Below are 27,247 nucleotides of genomic sequence, written 5' to 3' on the forward strand. Positions count from 1 at the left end.
AGACACTCATTTTCCAGGCAAACTCAGTATGTGTCTTTTCCACAGGCAGTGGAAACAGAAATATTAGTTCTTCCATGAAAGCACCACCTGTGCCTAGTCTGGCTTTAAACACAATCCCAAACCCATATTTAGATGCATACAATCCAGGTACAGCTCCTATTCTCACTGAGCACCTGCAATGCCAGCCAGACAGGCAGGATTTCTGCAGAGCTCATGGTCAAGTTTTGAGGCCTGAGCCACCTGACCAATCTCTTAATGCCATGTCAGGATGAGAATTGCACCCTGGGGCACTCACTTATCTCCTACAACACTAACACACCTTGTGTAACATACGGCTGCTGTGATCTAGTGGCTCCACTTTATTCAGCCCGTGTAGCTGATATCCAGCCCGTACCTCAAATGGTGTCAGTCAATGCATATATGTGGCGGGGAGCCTCAACCAGCATCACCCCACGTTTGGGATGGGGCAGCCCCATGCTCCCCAGGGTGCTGGCAAACAATGTGTGTGTGTCCCAGGCCACAGGCACAGGCATGGGGAGGAATACCAAGAATGCAGTGCTTGTGTCTGTTTTCTCACTGCAAACACTGAGAAGTGCTTGGCTGGGGTAGAAGATAAACCCTTCCTTCTGCCCCTGCTTTGCTGGATTAGATGGATTCACTCACACACCAGTTACAACTTTGAGTTCAAGTGGAAGATTTCCCTTTCCTTCCTCTTGAATGTTTCTTGTTACAGGAGATTGAGTCAGCAGGACACCTGGGGATCAGACCGAACGGATTCCAGCACAGAATCAGAGTCTCAAAGCCAAATCCCACTATCACTGAAGTGTGGCTAGGTATCTTTGTTATTCTGCCCAATACCTCATGTTTCGGTGCTGTCAAAATGAAGGTGTTCTCTCAGCACACAGATACACTGGCTGGCATTATTACTGTGCTCTAGGAACGTTATGTGGCGCTTCCAGCTCCTGGAACCTAACAGGGTCTGCTGGAGCACACCCTCCTGCCTAGGAACCTGCAGGTGCAAGGATAAACAGTGAGATACACACAGAAACAGGTACATGCTACAGTAATTACATGGGGCAGTGGCGGTGAATATCAGCGTGGCTGGTTGCAGTCTGCATTTGTTAAAGAAAAGTGCAACCAAACAAGTTTCAAGAGAGATTTTTAGTACGTGTGTATATTTTGCTATCAGCAAGGGCACAAAGATTACCAGCCTGAGTCCCAGGGACTCATTAGCTCCAGCTATCGACCCACAAAGCAAACCTCATTTTCTGGGAGGAGCTGGGCAGGGACGCCCAGGCTGACCCACAGCGCAGTGTGTTTCAGTCCCTGCCCGCAGGCACGTCGACACCCACTGCCTCCCCAGCCAAGCAGCAACGCCGGGATCTGATCCTCCCTTTGTGTGAGGATACTCATTTGGAGGGGGGTGATGGGATCCTAACATCAGGGTTTAACTCAAACACACAAAAGCCAGGAAATTCACAGCTAGGGCTGAAAATGTGTGCTGACACGGCAGCATTATCTCCTGCCATTAAGCCTTTTTGGCTCTTTTGGCACAACTGCCTCAGTTTAAGCCTGCGTGTCAGCAGAGATTTTCAGCCTGCCGCGTGAGTTTCTTTGCTTAAGTCAAGCTGCTGGTGTTGCTCGGATGTATTCCTCTTAACACCAGAAGAGGACTGAGCGCACGCACTCACGCCTTTCCTAGCGGCGCACTTTCCCCTTCATCCTCCCAGCAGCCAGAACTGGGCACAAACCGCTCCCCAGACCTGCTCCTCCCAGCGTGGGCACACAAAGGGGTCTGTGAGGCGCTGAGGGGCGCGGAAGGCAGAGCCATCACTGCGGCATGGCTGTGCAGCACGGCTCGCGGCCCACCGTTAAACGCCCCGCCACGCAACAGCCACGCGATCCCGGCGCGCTCCTCAGGCCCAGGCCGTTTGCTGAGTTGAGAAATGACTTAAATTACAGAGAACTACCACGAGATCCTATCTCACCGGGAACAAAATGAGCTAACTTAGCTCTCTAAACCAGGCACTTTAGAAATTACAAGCTAATCTAATTAGAGACTTTATCTTGTCTGTTACAAGCCACTTGTTATAGATTTACCAGCAAATTAACAAAGGGGAGGTGACTTCCATTGGCCCACAATATAGCTTCATTCAATGGACTTGCCAGAAGGACCTGCCATCAAATGAAAGGGCTGGGTTGGATTTTACAGCTTGAAAGACACACAGCATCATCTATAAATAATTGAAACTGTGTCTCAGGGTGAAAGGGCCATTGTTCATTTTTATTACAGGTGTGGGGAGAAGCACTATGGGGAAGGCAAGAGAATGTTACAGATTTATCTAAGAAAAAAAAAAAAAAAAAGCAAAATGAAGCTAAACAAAGCAGAAGGATGACTTTAGGACAGCAGTTTCAGGTGTGCAGGGGCAGGAGCTGTGCCATTCACACACCAAAGGGATGAACCCAACCACGCTGTTCAGGGAAAAGAAAGGAGGTACTGGTGACAGATACATTTGCATTTTGTGGAGACTCTAAAATGCTGCAGAACTAAAGTTCCTGTTAAAACAGTATAATATAATAGAGCTGCTTAGGAGGATTTTTCCAGATGAAACTAAGCCATTTTAGACTATTACACTTCAGCAGTTTCACAGCCACTCGAAGCCTAAAACTAAATCGGTAACAACATCGTTAGCATCAAACAAGATCAGCCCCAGTTCTGGTTCACTGGGCAACCATAGCAATATTTGTCTTATCACAAGGAGGCCAAGGTACAGTCGGAGGCAGACACGTTCCTTTTGATGGCAGTGACATCATTTTGACAGTAAAGTGACAGTAAAAATTTGGCAGGCGATAAACTCCTCTCCCTAAATGCCGCTGCAACAGTAATAGCTGTCAGGAGCACACAACATCTCAGGCTTTACAGCCTTAACCCAAAGAGCCTGCATCTCCGTGCATTAATCTGACTGGCAATCAGAAGGTCACAGCCTGCTTCCCACCAGCTCCATGCAGAATCCATTGCAGAACCCATCAGCGGGGAGGGCAGAGCTCCCTGGCCAGACAGGCCCATTAATCTGCCCTGGCCGAGGAGCTGATGTGAGCCCGGGGGAGATAACCTTGGTCCCAAACCCAGAAGAGACTGGGAACCTCGAGCTGAACTCACGACATCTTCCTCACAATTAACCACAAAAAAAAAAAAAAAAAAAAGATGAAAATGGGGGTGGGAGAGGTTGCTTGGAGAAATAACCCCAAAACTCATTGGTTAGCAAGAAAACAAGCAGAAAATAAAATCCAAGGCTATGAGATGTCCCCCTCCCCCACAAATGTTTTATTCCATAGATGATGGAGGGCTCAGTCAGTCAAGATCTGCAAATTGGTAGGCAGCACATTCTGTGCTGTCTGTCAGTATTACACATCCTAAAGGGCTGAATAAATAATTGAAGAATAAATAATTGTGCCAGGGCTTTGTCTCATGGGCCATTTTTATAGATTGCTGTCTAATGATAGCACCATCTGCGACACTCTGCATTAATATGGGATAAAATTACATAGCGCTTTGTTTGCTCTGACACTGTGATGTTATGATGTCTCTTAATATTATCTCGAATAAAAGGCTAGAACAATGATGGAAGTGTCCCAATTGTTAGGAAACTCTCGTTTAGGGAAAACCAACTTTAAGCAATCAGAGACATTCTCCCCCAGGGACGGGCCAGGGAACAGTGGGAAAGCCTCGCTGTTTCCAGTGCATGTCCTATCAATGTAATTAAAAAGAGAGGAGCTTGTTAGTGTGTTTTTGTTATTCAAGTCCAATTCAGAGGAGGTAGGTTAAAAGTGCAATAATGCAAGGAGGCAGCCCAGCCTCCTCAGGTGAGCTGCAGTCAGACCTTGTCCCTGCCTCGACACAGACAGCGATAAGCACAGGCTCTCAGTCTCTAATTCCAAGGGAAATAAAATGACTCCAATCAGTTCAATCTGAAATAGAAGCACACCATGGGTGATGGGGGATCCCTACGAGGAGACAAAGGCTGTTTGCATGGCAAAGCAAGCAACCTTTAGCTCCATGATAGGACCACCACCTGCTTTCTAGTAATGCATTACTCTCCTTAACAATTTTCTGCCCAAGGAACATTCTTGCTTTTATTTTTTGAAAGAAAAGCCTGAACCACAGTTAAATATTCACCTGCAGTACAGCTTGAAGAGGCCTGCACTTCACTGCACTTCACACCCTCAGGACACAGTCAGCTCTCCTCTCCTGAAGCTGCAAAGGAGAAACATCCTTCTCTCCCTCCCCACAGAGGCACAGGGTGACAGGGACACCAGCAATGCCCCTCACTTCATGGCTGTACCCACGGGGATGAGCAGCTGCTGGCCTGCTGGGTCTGTGCAGACAGGAGTTGATTTGGAGCTGAAGGAAGCAGAAGAAACGTATTTGCTGCCACAGAGCTATCACTTACCTGTGGAGCAAATTGTGAAATTCTAAGTAGGCTTTGCAGAGCACAGTCTCACCACCTTTGCAAGCTCCCAAGCCTAGAAGTGAGCATTTCAATTTTCACATCCCAGCACAGCAGCATGCGCGAGATGTTTGGCAGAGGGGGCAGATCCCAGCGTTAGGATTCCCATAATGTCAGGGCTGCCATTGAAGGCTTCGGGAACCAATTTGCAAAACAAGGGTTTTCAAACTCTATGGATCAAATGGAGCAAGAGACACAAAGGATGAGGGCTTGCCATGGGATTTGGAGAATAAAGCCTTCCGGATGCTCCAGTCACCAGGAATACACTGAAGGGAAAAGCCTCTTGCCTCCAAGCCTTTCTCCTCCTATCAGCAAAATCTGCTTAAATCATTCAAGCCCACCCTGCCACCAAACTAGCACAGGCTGGTCTGGCCTTTGGAGACTAAGTTGTAACTGGATTAATAATTTTTTAAAAAGACCTTAGCAGAAAGGTGCCTCTAACCAGTACAGCACTTCTCCAAGCAGATCACCATCAGATCTGTATTCTCACCCCAGCAGACGATAGCTGAAGTGGTAGCATGCAATCCAATTTCTCTCAATCCTCAGCAACCCTAATGTGACATGCTCCTAAGCACACAAATGCAACATGACAACAGTGGAAAACCACTTCTGCAGAATGCCCAAGTGGGGCTTTCAAACATAGGTGACCACGATGCACACGTGTAGAAATGTCGATTGGTGACCGTAGTTCACATAAAACTCTCAGGCTTTAGCCCCAGACTTGTATTAAAGGAAACCTACACCAAGAGCCAAAACCAACAGTGGCAGCTTTGCCATCCAACCTCATTGATTCGCCTTCTGGATGTGTTTCCAGCACTCCCTGTTACACACTGTGCAAAGGCAAGATAGCACAGATGCTAAACAATGAGGCCCTGTGATTTATGGGGGGGTGTATCCGGGTCTACAAATCAAGTAAAACAAGCCCAAGCAAAACAACATACAATTGAGAGGTGTGTTCAGCACGAATAATGTATTGATAAGTCCCCACTTTATTATTTTCAGAGGTTGCACCTAAAAAATCTCCTAAAACAACTTCAGCTGTGGGGACATATTCTTCCTGTAGGCAGATGGCAACTTAAAAATAGGAAAAAATCCAACATCTGCATCTGCAGCAGGGAAAAAGGGATCTGTGCCCCATTCTGGTGGGGTTTGGGCCCCTGTGAGCAGCTGCGGCACTCAAAGGAGTTCAACCCCAAATCCTATCTGAAAATGGCACTGTGCAGAGCTCATCAGGGCTGTGAAGGAAGAAGCAGGAAGGAGGAGGAGAAGGCAGCTAGGCCTTGCAAGCTGCAGAAAAAAAGGAGGGGGGGAAAAAAAATATATATATATATTGAGACCATAACAGCATTAGGGTAAAATATTCACAGCTACAGCTCAAAATGGGAAGGGGTGCAGAAGATGTGAGCTGCGCACACTGGCCACTGCCTGCTCAGGCCTGCTCAGGGTGAAAGGGGTTGCTTTTATCAAAGGAGAGCTATCAAAGAAAATAATAACAACAATACAAAGTACTGCTCTTGGCATTAAATATTCATGGCAGCAGCTACAGCACGGCTAATGGAAAGTGTCCGTAAAGCCTTAAAAAACTTTGTTAATGCATGGAGACTGGCAGAGGTCACAGCACGCTCAGAGCAAATTGGGAGCCATCAAACAAAAATAGTTTGTCCCTTTTTGAAACAGCACTAAAAAGCTGTGCATTTACTGCAGTGAGACCAAACCAGCTGAAGGCACCAAGGAGGGTTATACATGCTCATTAACACCACTCTGGGCAGCCGGCTGGCAAAACCACACTTTGCCAAAGCAAAGATCAAATCAAGACACCTGTCACTTTGTTCTGCTGGGGATCTCAGAAAGCTCAGCACCCACATATAGAGGAGATGGCATTAAGAAACCAATATGTTAGTCACATTAGTAGTTTTTTTATGAAAGATTTGAAGACACAGGGATCTGTCACTTCAGTCACCTGGTTCATCTGCACTGGGTTATTTATGTCCTATGGCTTGCTCAGCTTCCCAAACATTTCTACAAAGAGGTTTGCCCTCTTTAATTTTTCAATTAAAAAACAGAGTGGAGAAAACATGTGATTCACTCCCAGGACATAAAAAAATGGAAAAAAAAACTACCAACACATGCAAACGTTTCCTAGAAAGTCAACAACTGGCCTTTTCAGGTTAACATTCATGGCATTCCACAACCTTATTTTACATAGAAAAGGTCACCATCGCTTTTCCATCCTGAACATCATTAACCCTCTCTGTTCTGCAGGCCGTAATACCTACTTTCCACAGATCAGGCAAAAACTGTGACAGTCCCTCACCCATTCCACATGAGATCCCATTTGGCCAACAATTTCCTTCCCAGTTTCTTTGTTTTTAGAGTAATTTCACAGTAAAAATTTCAAACTAATTAACTAGTGTCCTTGCACAGGCTTTCCCTACACAATACCTTCAGTGTAGATTCCAAATACCAGTGCCTTTAATGTCTTAAGCTTTATGTCTGTTATTAAATAAGGAGAAAATTGACAGACCAGGAGAACAGCCCCAAGCACAGCACAGAATTCATATTCAAGACATTTCCCGATGAAGTTCAGCATATTAGATCACACTTTCTCAAAAGTGTTTTTATTTATCTAGACTTTGCCACAACAATAAATTAAATCCATACAAAGCCAGAAAGCATCAGAGATGCCATTATCCTCAATAGACTTGCATCAAGGATAAACATAACTTGCAGTGCTCAAAGGAAAGATAGCAAAGTGCCCAAAATAAGATATTAAGAGCCAAATTAATTGGTGACATAAGCAGGTACAAGTACATTGAGTGAAATGGAGTAGCTTATGCCTGCAATGAAAATAACCATAAGCATTTAGCATTTTCTTCCTCAAGTCTTTGTTTAAACGAATCTGAATTTATTAGTCTTCTGCTGAATAGATATGATAAATTCCTATAGAAATTATCCTCTGGTGAGCAGCAATAAATACTTGGCAATATTCTTTCAAGTGAGCCATTATTTTCATCTGGCTAAGAGCAAATCCAGGTTTTCTGCACACACAGATAAAAGCCATCTTCAGTGCAATAGGCAAGTGCAAAACAGCATGGTGCTGCCAAGGAACAGGGAAACCTCCCCAACCTCCACAAGTGGAGCAACTCAGATGCTCCTCCTTGACTGAGTCCATGCTGTAACAATACAGAATATGTCCATACATAATGTACGTGCTCCTATTAAATGCTAGAGGTCAAAACTTTCAGGGCATAATTTAACAATGAAAATACGCACTGCATATCAGATCAGCTCATGCAGTAGGGACAGGGGGGTCAGAATAACGCCCTGTGATTCAGATGGAAACAGTTAGAGGCCTGCTACTCCACCTGGACCGTCACAACTCCATGGAGCCAGATGAGATTCACACATAAGGTGCAGAGAGAGTTGGCAGAGGCGACTGCCAAGCCACTTTCCATCATCTATCAGTAGTCCTGGTCAACCAGAGAGGTATCAGAGAACTGCAGGCTTGCCAGTGTAGAATGCAGGAAGGATCACAAGGAGGATCCAGGGAACTACAGGCCTGTCAGCATGACCTCAGTGCTGGGGAAGGTTATGGAGCAGATTGAGTGCAATCACATGGCATGTGTGGGACAAGCAGGTGATAAGGCCCAGTCAACATGAGTTCATGAAAGGTCTGCCTCATCAACCTCATCTCCTTCTCTAGACTGAGTGACCCACCTGGTGGATGAGAGAAAGGCTGCTGACGAAGTCTGTCTTGTCCTCAGCAAAGCTTTTGACACTGTCTCCCACAGTACTCTCCCAGAGCAGCTGGCATCCCACGGCTTGAACAGGTACACTTCTTGCTGGCTAGAGAACTGGCTGGAGGGCCAGGCCCAGAGAGTGGTGGTAAATGGAGTTAAATCCAGCTGATGACCAGACACAGACGGTGTTCCCCAGGCATCAGTACTAGGGCCTGTCCTGTTCCGTATCTTTACTGATGACCTTGCTGAGGGGATTGAGAGCACCCTCAGTAAATCTGCAGACGACACCAAGCTGGGAGAAAACTGTCAATCTGCCTGGGGGTATGAAGGCCCTACAGAGTGATCTAGGCTGGATCACTGGGCTGAGGCCAATGGGATGAAGATAACAAAACCAAGTGCTGCATCCTGCATTTCAGTCACAACAACCCCATGCTGTGTTAAAGGTTTGGGGCAAGTTGGCTGGAAAGCTTTGTGGAGGAAAAGGATGTGGGGGTGCTGGTCGATGCTCTGCTGAACATGAGCCAGCAGTATGCCTGGGTGGCCAACAGTGCTAATGGCATCCTGACTTGTATCAGAGATAAGGTATTCGGCAGGACTAGGGAGGCGATTATCCCCCATACTCAGCTCTGGTGAGGCCACAACTTGAGTGCTGTATTCAGCTTTGGGCTCCTCACTGCAAGAAAGACAATGAGGCCCTGGAGCACGTCCAGAGAAGAGCAGCAAAGCTGTGAAGGGTCTGAAGCATAAGTCTTAAGTGGAGAGGCTGAGGAAGCTGGAATTGTTCAGTCTGAAGAAGACACCTTACTGCACCTTATAACTACCTGAAGGGAGGCTGTGGTGAGGTGGGGATCCATCTCTGCTCCCAGGTAACAGCAATTGGACAAGAATGGCCTCAGGTTGCACCAAGGGAGGTTCAGGTTGGATTTTAGGAATAATTTCTTCTCTGAAAGAGTGGAGAGCTACTAGAACAAGCTGCCCAGGGAGGTGTTAAGAAATGTGTAGACATGGCACTGAGGGACATGGTTTAGTGGGCAATATTGGTGGTAGGTGGATAGTTGGACTACAGAATTGATTGTGGAGGTCTTTTCCAACCTTAATGATTCTAAGATTCTATTATAACAAAAACAAAAACAACAAAAAAAACAACCTGGAGTAAGAACACAGATAGTACTTGTCATTAGGAAGAGAAGAAATCACTCCTTGTCAAATTGATCATCTAAACATACAAACACACAAATTGTTCCCTTATAGGAGAAAAAAATATATATTTTTAATAGCATCCAATTTGTGCTCCATTACACAAACACGTCTGCATCACCTCAGCACTTCCCAGTGTCCTCCAGCTGAGGCATTTAACAGATGGGTGTTGTGAGCCACTTTCAAGCATTGCTGCTTAATTCTAGAGGAGATAAAACCCTTTTGAAGTTCCTGGCTCAGGAAGTTCAGAGGTCAGGCTGCTCGCCTAATTTGCTCTTATACAAAGATCCAAAGCAGGAAATGCCTCATCTTTTAAACCTTCCACTGAAGATATCATTTATGGTGAACTGTCAACCACCACTGGGTTTGTTTCACACAGCAGTGCGCAGCCCTGCACCTCAGCGTGCTCAGGTATGATGGGCACTTGGTGGAGCACAAACTACCAGATGCATTCACATTATCACATTTTCACACTTCAGGTGTGAAACTTTTATTTGTTTAATGAAATGTGAATCAGTGAGTGAGCTCACATGAGATTTGATCTTTGCACCCCATACACATACTGCACTATCCACCAACAGAAGCTCTAGAACTCAGCTCATCTCGTTGTTGGCTGGAGGTGCCTCCTCATTGCCCAAACCCAAGCAGTGTAACCCTGCTTCTACCAAACACACATGGGAAGAAACAGAGCCGAGAGGGAACAAAAAGCTGTTGCACTGTGAGTGCTGCTTTGCAAATTCTTAATTCTCCCCTCTCTCCATCCTCGGGCTTTCACACACATTGTTTATCTTTTAATCCAGGAGCCTTACACAGGGAAGAATCATCATTATAACATAATCCAGGATCTGGGCCAACATATGACACAGAGTAGCCCTAAATCTCCTGAAGCCCTTCAAAGGAAGCAAACCCAGCAAGTCAAAGTTCAGGCGGTTCTGCAGCACCACAGTTTATTTAGTCCCAGTGTGCTGCCCTCCTCGGGACCCTGGTGATCTCTGGGATCAGCTCCTGGTGTCCACCTGCAGACTCAGCACCCAAAGAGCACTGCCAACCTCTCAGGTTTCTTGTTGCAATAGGGGCTTATTTTAGTGTTTAAAGCAAAGCGTGTATGTTTTTTTAACCACTCATATTTTCTAATAAATTTCATAGTCTTCTTTGTTATCTTCCCATAACTTCAAAAATCAAAAGGTCCAGCAACAAACTTTATCTCTTAACAAAGAAGTTGATAAGCATAAAAAGAAATGGCTCACAAAAGCTATGTCTAAAGTGAAGGAAATATTACAACATCCACAGCTTCTTCACTTTGGCTTTCCATTCCCACAAACCACTCAGGAGATGACCACTGTTCAGGTAACTGCAGAAACAAGGGCTTAAAGAAAGTCACTGCAGCTGCACGGGTCTTGAAAGCCTCCTTCCCTCCCCCTCCTTCCCATTTGTCTTTTTTTCCTCTGAGTATCCTCACCCAGGAGTTGTAAGGGAAAGCAGATATAAGAATACGCCATTGTCATTAATGAATTGGCTCAGTCATGCTGTTAACAGCCCCATTTAATTGTATAGTAGTATTTGCTTGGCAGCTTCCTTCACTATAATGTAGTAACAATCCGCTGCACTGTCCCAAATGAACTACCAGGGCTCAGTTTACCATGGCACTATATTCACACCAACTACCTGAAATTTTAACCATTTGCCTCTTACAGTTCTGTAATCAAGCACATAGTCAAGGCTAGAGTAGTCAGTATTCATCTCAGCTTTCATGACCAAAGCACTCAAAGAAATACTACTGCACAGGGGTACTTACCAGCAGCATCCTCATCGTGGGCAAATATGTCATTAATCATGAGGTGAGGTGTCCAAGCTGGTGGGTTTGGGTCTGTTTTGTTTTGCTTTTAGCTTTTTGTAGAAGAGAAATGAACATTATCAATATGACAGACCTATCAACAGCAGGACTCAGAACCTAGAGCAGAACCATAGAGCAGTCTGGGTTGGAAGAGGTCTTAAAACTCGTCCATTTCCAACCACTGCCACAGGCAGGGACACCTCCTGCGAGGTCAGGCTGCCCCGAGCCCTGTTCATCCAGGCCCTGGATCACCAAGTACCACCCTTCTTTCTCACCACTCCTCTTTGTTACTGTTACTTACCTTCCATCACTTGATATAACCAGTCTAACCAGAAAAGTAAAGTCCAGAAGAAATCTAGACTTCCATCCTAAATAACCACAAAAGCTAGTTGTGAATGGCTATGGATGTGGCCACAGAAAGACACAATCAGATCTCCCCTTGGAAATGCCCCATGGCAGCAGGGACAGCCTGGTGCCCCAGCCCATTGCACTGATCTGCCCCCAGTGCTCTGCCTGCCCGTACAGGGAGGAAGATTTATGCACATGGAAAAGAGCACCAAACCCTAACCTGCACCCTGCGCTAAGCAAAGGAGGTAGCTTCACATGGCACCTCTTATCTGAGGCTCACAAAGCACTTCTAAAAATTCAGTATCCCCATTTTGCAGAGAAAGAAACAGCAAAATTACTCAATCCAAACAGAGCTGGAGAAAACAAAAGCCACAGCCCTGCATGGCACTGTATAGGTTTTTCTTTCTTTCTTTCTTTCTTGTATGTGTGTGTGTGTGTATGTGTGTGCCATCTCTAAAAGATAGCAAAAACTCTTTCCACTTTTTTATTAGACATGCTATTTTAAAAGATTGCATTTTGGAAAGTACATACTCCTTTCTTTTAGTTTTCTTTATCGTGCTAATTGACCCTGCCAGCTTCACGGGAATCAATCCAGCTGCACAGGGCAGGCGCGAGCTGTCCCTGTTAACAAGCCACCGCGGGCTCCAGCCCGACCCTATTGGGAATCCATAACAGCAGCTGCTCCCATTGGCTTCAGCAGGAGTGGAGAACCTCCTCCAGGCTGAGGAAAGTGATCCTATAGAACAGGAGACAATGAGCAAAAACAGAGGTGGAATCACTCCTGCGCTCCCACAGACAAGAAATATTTTTGTATTTCCAGCTATTTAAATGCAGTGAGGTCAGAGTAGAAGAGAAAGGTCTGGTACAATTGATCCCAGAACTAGGAAACAATAACACTTGGGAATCAATATGGATTTTCTTTAACAACAATGTAAGAGGGCGTGTTGCAAAAATAGCAAAAACAGATAAATATAGAAGACCTGTCTTCCACTGAAGAGCCAAGTGCTGGAGTCTCTGTTTACATGTACATTACTAGCAACACCATGCACTGTATCAAATTACAGTGTGATTTCCATTTCAGTGCATGCAATTCCTCCCCACTACCCCCACCAGTCTCACGAGGAATCATACTGCTAGGCACAGCAAAAAAAAATCCAGACACCTTTGGCTATAAACGCAGCTGTCTTGCCTTATGATAGGATGCTTTCCCTTGCACCACAGTGCATCCACACACAGCTAACTGGAAAAGATTGGTTTTTTCCTCCCCACACTTCAAATATTTGCCTAAGTATCCTTTCCTTTTCACTAATTGATAAGAGTCAGCTACCATCACCAGTCTGCTACTGCTCAACATCCAAACTCAGCTGCTGACAAAAAGGAGAATCGCAACATAAAGGCAGGGAAGACAACTGCATGAGAAATGTGAGCTTTGTTTCTGCTCTGTGCAGCCTTCCTGGGCAGCCCGATGAGCTGGCTCCGCTGCAGCTTCCCAAAACACAGCACTCGTGGCATGGCTGCTTCTGGGCTTCCCAGCCTGCTGCTGACCCGGCACAGCTGGGCGCCAGAGGAAGCTGCAGCAGGGCTGGAAATAATAATAAACATCATAAACAACTAGAAAGTAAATAAATAAAACTGTTGGGTTTGTTTCTCCTGCTAACATAGATGGGAGCACAGCTCTTTAATGGTCTGAACTTCCCATAGCAAGTATCACAAGAGACCTAAGCTGCCCAACGTTAGTCCAAGCTAGACTTTTATTCTCCACCCCACTGCTCTTCACAGGTCCACATTCATAACAAAAGAAGAATTTAATAAGAATTTAATCTACATAAAAGTTACCTAGATACTTTGAAGATAAGTGAATATGTGCAAATAGCACAGTTTCACTTATATCACATCTAAAAGAAAATGTACCCAAAGCTACCACCCTGTAGGCAATGAGAAAGAATATACAGAATAAACCGAAAGAGCCTACATCACGCCTATAGCACAACAGAAGCTAACAGCTTGGGTTAGGGGACACTTCCCCCCCCCACAATTATGCTGGGACAGTAATACCCATTTACTCTGGAGACACAAAGAGGTTTCATCAGAGGATGCCCCAACTTTAAAATACAATTGCATTGTTGCAAAGCAAGGCTGATCTCAGAGCGTTCTGCACACATATCTGTACACTTTCCAGGGAGGTATCTCCCAACCCTATTAGTTAGAGAAGCAATGCCCCCTGAAAAGAAAATGACAAAGAAATATGCATTCCAGACCTTTCACAAAAACTAAGTGGAGCATTATGCAGTAGGGGAGGGGGTCAAGCATCTCAGACCACTTGAGTCGTGAATAGAAATGCATTCTGCAGTCTCTGGCACACACTTAGCTCATGCAAACAAGCCTTTGCTGCCAAATGACACGTTTACACATCAGCCTCCAATCTGGCACTCATTCTTTGCTTCTTCAGAGGCTTCTTCCTAAACAGATGAAAAACTTCTGGCCACAGAAGTCGAAGCAGCTCACCTTCAGCTTACCTCCTAACACTTCACTGCTGCTAACAGCAATCAGCTGCCCAAAGACCCAAAGCAGCCACAACAGTGATGTAAGAGACAACCAGAGCCAGCAAGCTGCCTATTACACCGCATCCCCAGGTCACCTGGCAGGTTCAAGACATTTCAAGCAAAATGCATTTTGAGGGAGTGATGCCAAAGCAGGGCAGCGAGAGAGGAGCTGGTCAATGCCGGAGCTGTTGCTGCCCATGAGAGCTTTATGCTGCTCTGCTGGGCCATTCTCTGGGAGCAGCAGGCAGCGCTGAGCCTCTGGAGCATCCACATCCCTCTCACATCACTGAGCACTTTGAGGCATGCTCCCAGCCCCGCTGTTTCCAAGAGTGGGAAGAACAAAAGCAGCTGCGCACTACGGTTCAGAATTACAGGGCTTAGCTCACAGAGAGAGCAGCACCGAAGTCCTGGTGGCTTTTGAGAAGGTTACAACTCACATAAAAGCTGAGAAGCTGTTTCCTCTCCTATCACTCTAATTAATTGTGCAAATGAGAACAGGGCCTAAGTGAATGTACTGCAGAGCGCGACTCCAAGGCGCCTTGCAGCCCTGCAGCTTTTAGCTTTCAGCACAAACACCCAAAATTCTGCTCACTGCTATTTTCAAGAAAAATAAACAAACAACAGGCTCAGACTGGGAGTTCTCCTAAAGGTTTTTCTTTCCCCCCACACTTTACCTTTAGAACAGTCAGAAGCCATTAGCATGTCTCACTTTAATATCTAATTGGTTAAATGATCCAGATTCACTTTTTCCCAGGGAAAGAACGCCTGGGAACGGGTCACTATCGCACAGTGGGCTCTGCAGTACCACTGGAACACACTAACAGAGAATGAGGAAGTGCTGCCTACCTGCTGCTCCTCCCCCTGCTCCCAGACCTGCAGGAGGATGCCATCGCTCCCAGGCGTCTCCTCCTCCCCAGGGCAAACAGGGCTGAGCCAGCAAAGAGGATGCTCAGGAAACCTGGCTCCCCAGAGCCAGCTCATGTTTGGTAGTGGCAAAGGGGGGATTACAGCCAGGCAAAGCGAAGCAAAAGGGCATATAGAAACACTGACCTTCTTTGAAATGGTCTACAGATTCCCCACTTAGACTTTTCCAAAGCTTTCAAGTAAAAACCCATTGTTTGGGAGGGAAATTTTTTAAAAGAAGCATAAAACACATCCTCCCCATCCCTGAAGATGCCCCAGTGCCTCTGTGTGTGCGCTCATGCTGACTCACACCCTTCCCAGAGGAGCTTATAACCCTGTGTAATTGATGCTCTACCAATTTGGAGAGGGGCTGGAGCCATACAAAGAGACCCTTTATCTTACAAACAGAACAAAACGAAGCAGAAACGAACTCATTCTCAGGCTTATAAAACAGGCCTTTACAGATAATTATGTTTTATTACTCTTCATTTTATGAGAATTGTGTTATACAAAACAAATACCAGATGCCTATTTGTTTCATATTGGGAAGGGGGCTGGGGAATGAATCTCTTCAAGCACTGCCGTAAGCAGCACTGCTTTTAATTAAACACAATAAATGCATAAAAATTAATGCTGTTTGGAACCAGCAGGTAGGAAGCAAATGTAAAAACTGTAGCCACTGAAAGAACCTCTTGTCCCTAAGCTCCCATGGCAAGTGCCTGGGGCCTCCAGCTGGTGCTCTGGGAGCAAGGCTCCTGAGTTGTCATTTTTTTCTTGAAAATTAATACCCAACTCTGCAGATAACCAAAAGCTTAAAAAAGGAGGTGAGGAACTTAAATGCTACTGCTACTGAAATGATGCACAGACTCAACAAGGAAAACCTGTGAGTTATAAATAAGCCAGCCACGCAGCTTAAGGAGGAAGCTATGGTTCAAATGATGGAAGATGAGGGTGAAGGCAAAGAAACGCAAAAGTATTTCTGGCAACTTTAAAATAATCAACCAAAGTAGCAGCACTGACATCTCAATACGAGCAGGATTCTTTCACTTGCTAAGCTGACACAGCAGTCCTCCAGAAGCACGCAGGACCCAACTCCACAACAGAGACCAGGGACATGCACTGGAAACACAGAGAAGACAACTGGAGGGAGGCACACAAAGCACGCACAAGCACAAAAGCAAGAATTGGACACAACTCCTCAAGGAAAATAGAACATGCCCAACTCCTCAGCAACAGCCAGATGTCAGCAGTCCACCCCCACAGAAGAATCACCAGGAAATTCATTTCCTATTTGCACTGGTGGTTTCCTTTTTCATTTTAATTGCATCAAGATCCAATCATAGAGGGACAATAGATGCTTCTTTCTCAAGGCCAATACTAGCTGTGCACTGTCAATCCAGTTTTCAGCATCACGCCTGATACTGCTTTAATGCTAACATTCTGCAAAAGAAACTGGAATTGTGTTGGCAGGATCGTTCTCCAGTGGGAATCTTCTTCTAGAAAGACTTTGGGAAAGAGAGATTTTATAGACAGTGCAGTAGCAAATGCCAAACACGTAACAGTGGAATGGTTTCCATGTTTAGCTGTTCAATTCCAGGTTTCCTCACACTGTAATTGTTGAGAGGGTCTCCTGTCCCACCCTCTACCAGTGCCTATCCTCAACCTTAACTGTCTCCTCATTGTATTTGTTTACAAATATTCATTGCATTCTACACTTTATTAGTCCAGTCAGTTAATTGTAAGACCCCAGTACTACTCAATACAATTACAGCAATCAGTGCATTGATTATTGTGAAACACGGCTATCCGGAGGATAAAGGTGAAGTCAACAAGAAGCACTGTTGTAAGCAGCAACTGCACTACCAAGGCAACCTGGGGCCACATCACCACCCCCAAGCCCGTAGCTCTCATTTCAGACACAACATGGATTTCACTGCTAATTATTTTACTGTGACCTGTGGCAGAACGGTTTTTCATTAAAATGAAACAACATTAAAAATCCTTTTTGCTAGAAAGGTTTATTATAGGCTGCTAGAAGCAGCCACCCGAACAAAAGGAGAAAAGCTGTTTTCGTTGGAAATTCAGGGATGTTTCTACACACAAAGCCAAAGGACACGCATTCTAATCACCACATTTGCTATTTCAGCTTGCAGTGCCTGTGGCAGCTGATTCGCCAGCAATGCAAGGGAAGCATGCTGAGCTACTGAGCCTGTGGGTGTTGCTGCATCCCCAACCTCCTCCAGAGGCTCAAGCGTTCCACTGGCTCACCTCTTCCCTCCATCACTTCATTCAGTCACTTTCATCTTGCCACAACAGCGGTGCCATGAAAGGAAAGGGGGGAGTGGGAAGTGTGTGCTAAAATGAAGCAAAAAAAAATGATTATTTGGGACTGAAAAAGTCAATTTGACAGAGGAATCTGGCAAGAGCTGACACTGCGAGCCAGAGATGAAAGCGCTAAGTATGGGAACTGTGGTGCAACGGATGGCAATGGTGGCATGATTCTCATCAGGAAAACTCATCTCTAACACCTCCTGAGCATCACTCCCATAAAAGAGCCAGATAACAGCCTAGGACTACGAAATTTAGCTCAGATTTCATCTTCTGTCAAATATACACGACATCGCCCTGAGACACGTGGCCAAGTCAAACCTAAACCAAAATGGTTTTTAAACCCTTCTTAAATGGATCCACGTGCCAAAGCCAGACGTGCAGTCTGAGAACATGCCAAGTAGTAAAGGGAAAGAGAACGCCAGCCCGCGTTAAGATCTGTAGAACTGTATTTAAAAACGCAAGCAGGGAATGAGAAGAGAGAAATGAAAATGAACAATTGCCTAAAATACTTCCCTGAAATACTTCCCACCTTCAGAAATGTCCCCTTAAAATGCCTACCTGTTCCAGTCACCTTGCTGCTATCAGATTTTTATTACTCTTACTTGCGAGAAATTCTCCGGCACTTAACATGCAGGAGCGGTGCACGGGAATAGATCCTGCTGCCATAGATAATGCGGTTCTAAGGGAAACCCATCAATTGTTAATGGCCATGCAAATTGTTGAAACTAGAGAGTTATTCACAGTTATCTCACTGTGATTTGGTAAGTGTCCATGCCTGATGCGATCACTCACTTGATATATTATTCCATTACCATTCAAGCAGCAGCCTTACCTTTCAGTTTTTGGGGGAACAAAAAGCGTGAGAGAGAACAGGAGGGTGAAGGGCTGCTATTTGTTTTCAACTATCTTAAACAGCCACACGTACCTACTTGTGAGAAGGTTTTACAGCACAGTAAATCTCACCCTGAGACTACAGTCGTGACTTACTGAATTTCTTAAACCCCTCTGATCAGAAACTAAAGAAGTTTAGCACGCAGTTTCATACCCTGCTCTTGCAAAGCACCTCCTTAGGTTTCACCCAAACGCATGGTTCCCACATCCTTTGTGGCACTGGATTTTCAGGCTGCAGATCGCCCACTTCTACATTTTCTGATCGGGGTTCTCTACTGCTTATGTAAAAATGTGCTGACACCCAGTAAGCTACAGGTGTTTCCTCAAACCCGTAATGCATTCTCTCTCTTTCGGCACCAACTTAGCAATTATTAATTTTCAGCATTACTTCAGCTCCAACATATTAGATGCCTTTTTCTGTTGTTGTTGTTGCTTCCTGCCTGTGATTTATTACTTTTAGAGAAGCATAGTTTGTTTTTCCATTTTGTTTGTTCGTTTACAAACAGCCCTTCAGGGGGAAATGTTATTCTTCTTTATAAAGTAATTCTGAAATCGCAGGATACAAAATAAATCCTATAATTATGTTTCTCACTGGGATTAGGTAAATTATATTTAATTAAAAAAACCTGCTAGCACCCAGCACAATGGTTGGTGACAAATCTAGGAGATGAAACATTTATGTGTTTATCTTCCTGCTGCAGCTGATTGAGTCCCGAAGCAGGCACACCCATTCCAACCTTCTCAGATATAGAACCAGACATTAAAACAAAGACTCGTCCTCCCCTCAAGACAAAGGTTCTGACTTTCAGAGGTTGCCCCTGATTTCATTCCTGCAGACTGAGCAGGGGGAGGTTCCATGGGCCTTGGGCAGTCACCCACAGAACTACCCAACTGCACCAGCAGTTCGGTGCTGTGATGGGCATCTGCCATTGTTTGCAGGGAAAGATCTATTCAGAAGTCAAGACTTTATAAGGAGAATAAAAGAAAAGCAAGATTTGTAACTAAACTCCCTGCAGCTGCATGAAGGAAGCGCTTGGTGCTGGCTTAGCCCATGGCCAGCAGGGTCACATCTGCCCCAGCACTACAGCTAGAGGAACCATGCTAACCTGCTTCCTGTGCACACTTCCAGCACAAAATGCAGGAACCCACAAGGAGAGGCATTCTGCAGCAGCAGGGGATTTCCACAGCTTCTTGTTCTGCAGGCTTGCAGTCACACTCCCATCCACATTGCTATACCCAACGCAATGCAGCCACGCTCATCCTGCAATGCTCTCACCAGGCCGGGAGTCTCCAGGTCCTACAGCTGTGATGTTTTAGGGAATCATGTACACCAGACATGTCCAACTTGTGACCTACTGATGGCACTGTGGTTGTGTCATGCCCCGTGCCATCATGGCAGCAGCTCTGCCTCTGTCCCATAGAGGAGCCTGGACCGGCCACAGCCATCATGGTATCACTTTTAGCTGTACGTCCATTTGTGATCAACTGTTTTCAAGGATGAATCACAAAAGAGTAACACTTCATCAAGAATCTCTGGTGGGCACCCTGAGAACTCACTGTAAATTGCAACCACTGCCATTGCACCAGCCTGACACTGTAATTTCACGAAAACAGGGACTGATATCCCACTAGTTTTACTGCCTTCTTCTTAATGTGCATCTTAATGGAATCCTAATAATGATAAGTTCTGTTACTTATATACATTAACTTTATTACATATTTTATGAGGGCTGCTCTGAAAGTAATGCCTTCTATTCCATTATGTTGGCCTGTGATATCAGAGGTGGATGGTTTTGGTACAGCAGCAGAGGCTGAACCTTCCCACCAATATCCCTTTATTTGCTGCTGTCATGCAACAGATGGCAGCAGAGGGGCAGTCTGACAGAAGAGTCTGACATGGGAGTGCATATGAAGCAAAGGTGTGTCATCAAATTCCTCCATGCAGAAAAAATTGCACCTGTTGACATTCATCGATGTTTGCTGATTGTTCGTGGAGACCAGACAGTGGATGTGAGCACAGCGAGGCGCTGCGTTTCAGCAGTGGCAACAGCAAGTCACCTCCGCAGGCTCTATGAAAACGCGTAGCTAATAGAGGTGACTGTGTTGAAGAAGTGTTCTGTAGCTGAGAATTTGCTCCATTAAATAGTGTCACTGTGCTCTTTGTATCTATTGCAGTTTCCATGGAAATAATTAAAAGGCATTATTTTCAGAGCAACCTTTGCAGATGCAGCTCTAGACAATAACCCTTTACTCAGTGTAGCCCAAGCAAGACAAAAGGCTGGACAACCAGGATGGATGGACATCCACGCTTTTCTGCAGCATCAGGACAAGGTCCCCCACACCTAGTTTAAAACATTCCGGCACACATTTTCCATTTAGGACTCACTGGCTGTGTGCAGCCCTCAGCATTGCGTTCCTCCTGCTGAGGAGCCGAGCAGTGATTGATCTCATTGATGTGTGTCAATGGGCTGACACAGCCGCATCGAGCAGCGCTAATCATTTGGTGGGAGGGGAACAGAGCTGCGCTGCCTGCAGCCCAGCGTCCTGCCGAGGTGCTGCTGCTGCAGCAGTGGGACCGTGCTGGGATCACACGGGAGCAGCCAGACACTTCTCCTGACCGTATTTACAGCCAGCACGCTGTCGAACGCCTAACTGTATAATTATAATCTATTACAATTATGCAAAAAAGTAACATTTCAGAAAGGCCTTCTCATTTCCCATTCTTAGCACTGAATACTTTTGTTTTGCAGCCAATCAGCTAAATTAGCCCTAATTCTGCTTCATTCACAAACACAAAGAGTATATTAGAGAAAAAAAAAGTGAACAAACGGGAAATTCACTTAGGAACATAGGAATTATTTTGTTTTCATCTATCTCTGGAATAGAAACCAGAGGGAAAGAAGCCCACTTCAGCACAGGCAGCTCTGCAGACTCCTTCGCAGCACTGTGCAGCTCTCTGTACAGCACCAGGACTGGCAGTGCCTCAGCACCTGGGTGAGCAATGACACTTAGAGCTGTCCAAAAGAAGCAATGGAAACCAAAGAGTTCGTATATTGAAACTGACCATACACCGTGATCTACAAAACCTGAAAAAAAACCAACAAATTAGTTTTTGTGTGATGTCTAGAGAAAATGGCACCTCCTTCCTCTCGTGACTGAGGAGTCCCAACCTCCACAACTGGCTCAAAGTTATGTTTCCTTATTCCCATTCACAGTACTATTTTAGAAAGTCACATCACATTTGAAAGTCATCTAACTGCATATGCTCGTTTAGGTTCTTTCTCAGCAGAGCAGCTAGGCACAGAATTCTGCTGAGCAAGTGCCTGGATTTCTTAAAGCATTACTTCTCTTTCCTCATGTGAAACAAATCTCTCTTTTGTTCTCATCTTGAATTCACTTCTCCAGCTAGGCTCCTCTGCACAGCCCCAGCGTGCCCATCTCCCATCCAGCTGTGGGCAAGCCACCTCCTGCTGCAATTCCAGGACAAGCATTGCTTGGAGCATCCTCCTCAGCCTCCCCCAGTGCAGGAGTTCAAGCTGTTGCAAACAGCACCTGCTCCACGCACAGAAGAAAGTACCACCCCCAGCATGCTCTGCCTTGGACTTGCAGCCTCCCAGCATAACAGTGAGTGTAGGCTGGCCAGGACACCCATATGCCCCAAAAAACTAAGCATCCTGGAAAGCTGCAGAGCCTTAAATATAACCTAAAGTTACACATTCCTGTGTGCTGAACTCATCTCTCTACAACACGGAACAGGAATACGCATCTTGCATCATCCCTCAGCTACAGCCAAGTCCTTGAGGAATAAAGCCACCAGGGCAGGATGCGGCCATCGCTTCACTTCCAGTTATCCGTGTGCCCACCGACTGCCTTCCTCTGGGTATTACAGCAGTGTGTTTACCAAAGACCACAGAACTCTGTGGATTTGCTGAAAGAAAGCTCACAGTGAGAAAGGGAAAGCAATCACAGATAATACTCCAGAAATCATCAGATTACAGCACATTCTCTTGACTCACATCTGTTGAGTAAATAAGTGTTTTGTGCCCACCAGTCTCATTTACTTCCTTCTCACAGTCGGCTGCCGTTTTCCTCTCCAGTGGACTGTTCCAAGGCTGTAGATGGGCCAAACTGCTGGATTATTTCCAGCAGAGTCAAACTGAAACCCAAGTTTCTTCCAACACTAGGTTGGATGCAATAACTTTCCCAATACTGTATGTAGTTATGTGCATTTATCCTTCTCTTGGGGCAGATGCAGGGCATGAGCAGCACATCCTTAAAATCAGAGTCATTACGGCTGGAAAGACCACTAATATCATCACCTCCATGCCACTAAATCACACCACTCAATGCAACATCTACTCTTTTCTTAACAGCTCCAAGGACAGTGACTCCACAACCTTTCTCAGTTTCAGTCCTCATCCCTCTTCCTGAGAACAAATTTTTCCTAATATGCAACCTTGCTACAGGCATCTTGCTAGGGCACAGCTGGTCTCAGTCCAGGCTGGAAGCGTGACTTTCAGCTCAGTGTTGTGTCGGGTTCAACAAAGTGCCAACGACCCATTTCAGGTTTAATTCTGCATAACGTGGAAACGATGGCTTGGACCATTTTTTGTTTGAATTCTGTTCTACTGCCACACAGTGATAATTGTTTATCAGTAAATTATCCTGCAACACCTACATTTCTGCCTACGGAAAAAGGACCAGAGCAGCCACCTGCTGTAACAGTTTGTCACCACACAGCCTCGGGTTAGACGCCTGACAGAAGTGATGTAGAAAAGCCTGGAGTGAGCAATTATAATAATAATTCACCCCACAAGAAAGCTTAATCACTCAGTTAGGAGGGAGGCTGGATGCACCCACAGGCAGAGTGCATGACCCTGTGCAAGTGGGACGGACAGACACTGGAGCATGTGGGATGGATGGACAGCACACACCCATGGGGTGCCAGCACAATGTCCCCTTATGGCATGCATCAGTGACAATTACCATCCTTATCTTGGTGTCTTTGGGGGCACATGCACTGCACCTTCCTCAAAAACTCACAGCTTCTCCCATCTGCTCTAACAGACACATTAGTACACCCTGATATGCACTGAGCACGGTGAGGAACATGTTGCAACAAATGTTGTGCTTCACCAAGGTGTGCTGAGGTAGGGGAACTTTGTTATTTACCTGCTTACTGCTCTTTGGAATAAACATATTGTAGAACAGGCAAATTTCCAGTTTCTTGAAAATTGATATGAAAATAAAAAAGCAGTCTGATGGGGATAGGTCTCTGCAGGAGCCAAGACACTCTGGGAAAACGCCCAAGGTCTCTTAGCAGTTCTTGAGTTTCACCCGAGCCCCAGAAACAGACGGGTGATATTTGGGATCCGTGGGCCCGTTCTGTCCCAGCTCAGCTCACTGCTCTCAGGGTCAGATCCGCTCCAGACAGACAGCACAGATACTTCTCAGCCCTGTCCTGAACAGCTGCATAAAAACTGATCTGTAACACCATATCAGTAACGTACCTTCATATTCTAATAACAATGCACTGAAGCTCAAGGTGTTGAAAAAGGAATTCTGCGTTTGTTCAAAACACGCACATACATGCACAACATTGAGATTCTCATCACACGTTCAGCAGGCGCGCCTGAGCCTTCCTGCATGTTTTCATGCCACTCCTGTGAGCAGCACACTCAGCCCTAGTGCCCGGCACTTCTTTATTTTCACGTGTGTACATAAGCCCTAGTGGGGAGGAAACAAAACTGAAATTGCTTTTCTTCCCACTGTGTGCTCACTGCACATCCCTGTAACCTTTGCTCAGGACGGTGCTTTTATGGCAGGAGGTGCAGCAGTGATTGACACACGTTCCACCAGTAGAGTGCACACCAGGTAAGCCTGCAGCACACCAGGGATTACAGAAAGCAGCACACATGCGTCTGGCTGGGTGTTTTCCCCATAACACCCCACACAAGCATGCTGAAGGTCCCCGTGCATCCTGCAGGGCTGTCCCAGATATAAGCACGCTTTCTGCCAGCACCCAGGCAGCCCTGAGTGGGTCCAAGGCGACCACTCCTTACCAAAAGCTCTCGGCCTCCTCTTGCCAGTCCAGTCCCATGCCATACTGTCCCACAGTTTTTTGCTTGGTCTCGTGCTATTCACACTTCTTGAGCACTGACTGCTTGAAAAGAACTAAGTCTATGAAGAATGCTTAGCTACACAAGGTCTCCACCACCACAAGGAAGTTTACTTGTCCAAAAATTTTGCTTACTTTCTCTTTTCCTGCCTCCTCTCTTTTCTGTTCATTATCTGTTCTATTTCCCCCATCATTTCATTACTGACATTAACTACAGCTATCCTGCACAAACCCGAGTATAAGGGCGCTGAACAATGAGCCCTTACACTTTTGTGTACCTCTGTGCTACGCGCCCATTTTCTGAAGGCAGGGCTGCACAGCCAACAACGCCACAGACAGCACTATTTACTCTCCTAGAAAGATCCCCATTCTGGTGTGAATCTATGCATTTGCCTTGATCACATTCTACAATTTCTTTCAGTATCCATAGCTATTTATATTACCTTCCAAAAAATAATTATTTGGAACCAGTTAAGCCTGTACATGAATTCTGCCTTTGTTTAAAATACATTGTACGTACGTATATATTTAAACCGTCATTAAATATTTAAGAGGCTGTCTTCAAACTTCAGCAGCACTGCTTGCTCACTTAACCCTTTGTGGAAGGGAAAGTTCAAAGCTAAAGTCCTTCTGAGCAGGAATTTGGGAAGTCCGATGGTTCCAGCACTGGTGGCAAAGTCTGACTTTGACGGAGCCAAAGGCATTGTGGAGAAACCAGAGGTTTTCTTTGTTTTCCTTTAAGTTCTGCTTGCTAGTAGTCTAATCATAATAATGCAATTCATTTTGGTCTGCTTTATCTGCTGAGATGCGTAAGTGGGATGCAAATTAATTAACTGTAACATATAAACGGATCTTTCAGTACAATTCAGGGACAGGGAGTCTAACACACACATGCCGTCCTCACCTTCCCCCCCAAGTAAAAGAAGATGCTTTTGCATTTCGCACGGATAAGAAGGCCACCTTTCTTGGCTCTGTCACATTCCCAGAGGGGAAGGAACACAACCTGCAGACACACAAGCCTTGCTCGGTCTCCTGTGCAGTAGACAGATCTCCACGATGAGTAACTTACAGTGTGTGCTGCACTGAGGGTAACAGAACACACCCCACCTCACTGACATGAGATCACTGCGTTTTACAATCTGACCACCTGGTCAACCCAGCTCAGTCAGCTCTGCCCCTCGCACCGAGCCAGCACATCAAGGCCAGCTCTCCATGGAGAGGGCATCAATGCTCTCCTTGGCCCTGCAAAGTGCTGCAGCATAAGAGCAGCAGGGTGCTGCGTGGCTCTCCCATTCCTACATGGATATGCAATTATGTGCACTGTGGAGAAGGCGCTTACCCTTTCCCCAATTAAAACCTCAAAGACACATTGTTAGACCTGAGCTGAAAAAGCCCTACAAAAGCATTGTGTGTGTGGTTCTCAAGGCCCACAGAGTTTACTCAGGCCAGAAAAGGTCCAGTTTAGAGACACTTCCAAGCACCACAGCCTCACTGATGGTCAGGTGCCAGGGTAGGCTCACGGCACTCACATCTGAGCCTTATGCCCAGCAGAGCAGTTACATGCCCTCAGGATGTGACCTTGCTGGGTTTACGGAGCCAACAGAACTCCAGGTGGGGTCAGTGCCCTAATGGTGAAGCAGAACCGAGCATCAGCAGATGGCACACGTGGCTGCCGGCCGGCGCTGAGCAGCACAGGGCAGCAGCACTACAGATGGACGCTCTTACCAGACATGAGGCCAAAGGGCTTCAGTAACCACTCAGCACGGTGTCTGAGCACCAGGAGCTCAGTGTGCCTCAGCTCTTCGTGTCATCTCATTTTCTGGTAATCATCTTTTTTCACTTCCTGTCTTACCCGGCAGCGCTGCGAGGGAATGCTGAAACCACCACCAGCACGGCACGGCTGTGTGCCAGCAGGCAGCACGGCACACCTCTGGGGGCTGTGGGTGCACTCAGCCCTGAGAAATAGGCAGCAAAGGGCAAAGCTTAGGAGGAGAGCTGTATCTTGTATTAGGACAAAACACCATGGCTGGGGGGGAAAAAAAGTTCTTACTCATGTCAAACAACGGCCAGTGTTTGTTTTTGTGACAACCAGACAACGTGGAGCACAGTAAATAATGCAGACCTTTCGTATCTCACAGTTGGCTCAGATTGCTCCTCCTCTGCCAAACAACAGCACAGCCAGAAGGCCACGGCCACAGCTCTGCTCTCCCAGTGCCACCCGCAGGAGACCCACAGGACCCCTGTCACCAACAGTGCGAATTCAGCTGAGCATCTCCGCGCCGCTTCTGCTTTTCATTCTGTATCACCACTGGGTCTTTTCTACGTGTGCATCATTGCATCCCCAACCACTGAAAGCTTTCTAACAGCAAGTGGCACTAAACGCCCAGTATTTTGCTGCTGCCTCCCCACTCCGGGGCAGATTTACCAGGGTGGCCCCATATTTTGGGGCTCCCAAACCCATCCCTCCCAGCTCCTGTGGCCACTTTTGGTGGGAAGCGGGCGGCCGACGGGAAGTTCTGCTCAGCGTTGGTGCCATGGGAGCTCCTCCAGCACTCCTCCCCAGGAGCGTTTCCACCCATGCTCACAGAGCTTTGCAAAGCCCTTCCCGCAGCCCCACCACGCGCCGCTGGCTGCACGGCACAACGCCGCTCCGCTCAATTCAGCGTGTGCCTCCTGCAACGTGGAAACTGTTCTTGTGGAAAACTTCACAACGCATCCACTCTGCGGGCAGTGGTGCTGGTCAGCATTCAGATCGACTGCCCACAGCTTAATCAGCACCGCAGCGCTGGATGTAGTTCCCCAGGAGCGATTTTCCCGGCAGCTCTACACACAAA

At 46.2% G+C, this 27,247-nt stretch overlaps 1 protein-coding gene and 1 long non-coding RNA gene across 8 annotated transcripts in view; both read right to left on the minus strand.

Moving 5' to 3' along the window:
* EXT1 (exostosin glycosyltransferase 1) overlaps positions 1 to 27,247 on the minus strand; it is a 161,647-nt gene that overhangs the window by 132,735 nt on the left and 1,665 nt on the right. The window lies entirely within an intron of this gene.
* The window catches only part of LOC149918702 (uncharacterized), a 47,943-nt gene that overhangs the window by 20,240 nt on the left and 456 nt on the right, over positions 1 to 27,247 (minus strand). For 6 of the 7 annotated variants that reach the window (XR_016465292.1, XR_016465291.1, XR_016465290.1 and 3 more), the window contains exon 1: positions 859 to 27,236. This is a non-coding gene — a long non-coding RNA (uncharacterized LOC149918702). Of the gene's footprint in view, positions 1 to 858; positions 27,237 to 27,247 lie in introns of those variants that run through there. The other variant, XR_016465289.1, reaches the window with a different exon arrangement.

Source organism: Phasianus colchicus, chromosome 3 (assembly GCF_987193195.1).
Source record: "Phasianus colchicus chromosome 3, bPhaCol1.hap1.1, whole genome shotgun sequence".
In the NCBI taxonomy this organism is placed as follows: domain Eukaryota; kingdom Metazoa; phylum Chordata; class Aves; order Galliformes; family Phasianidae; genus Phasianus; species Phasianus colchicus.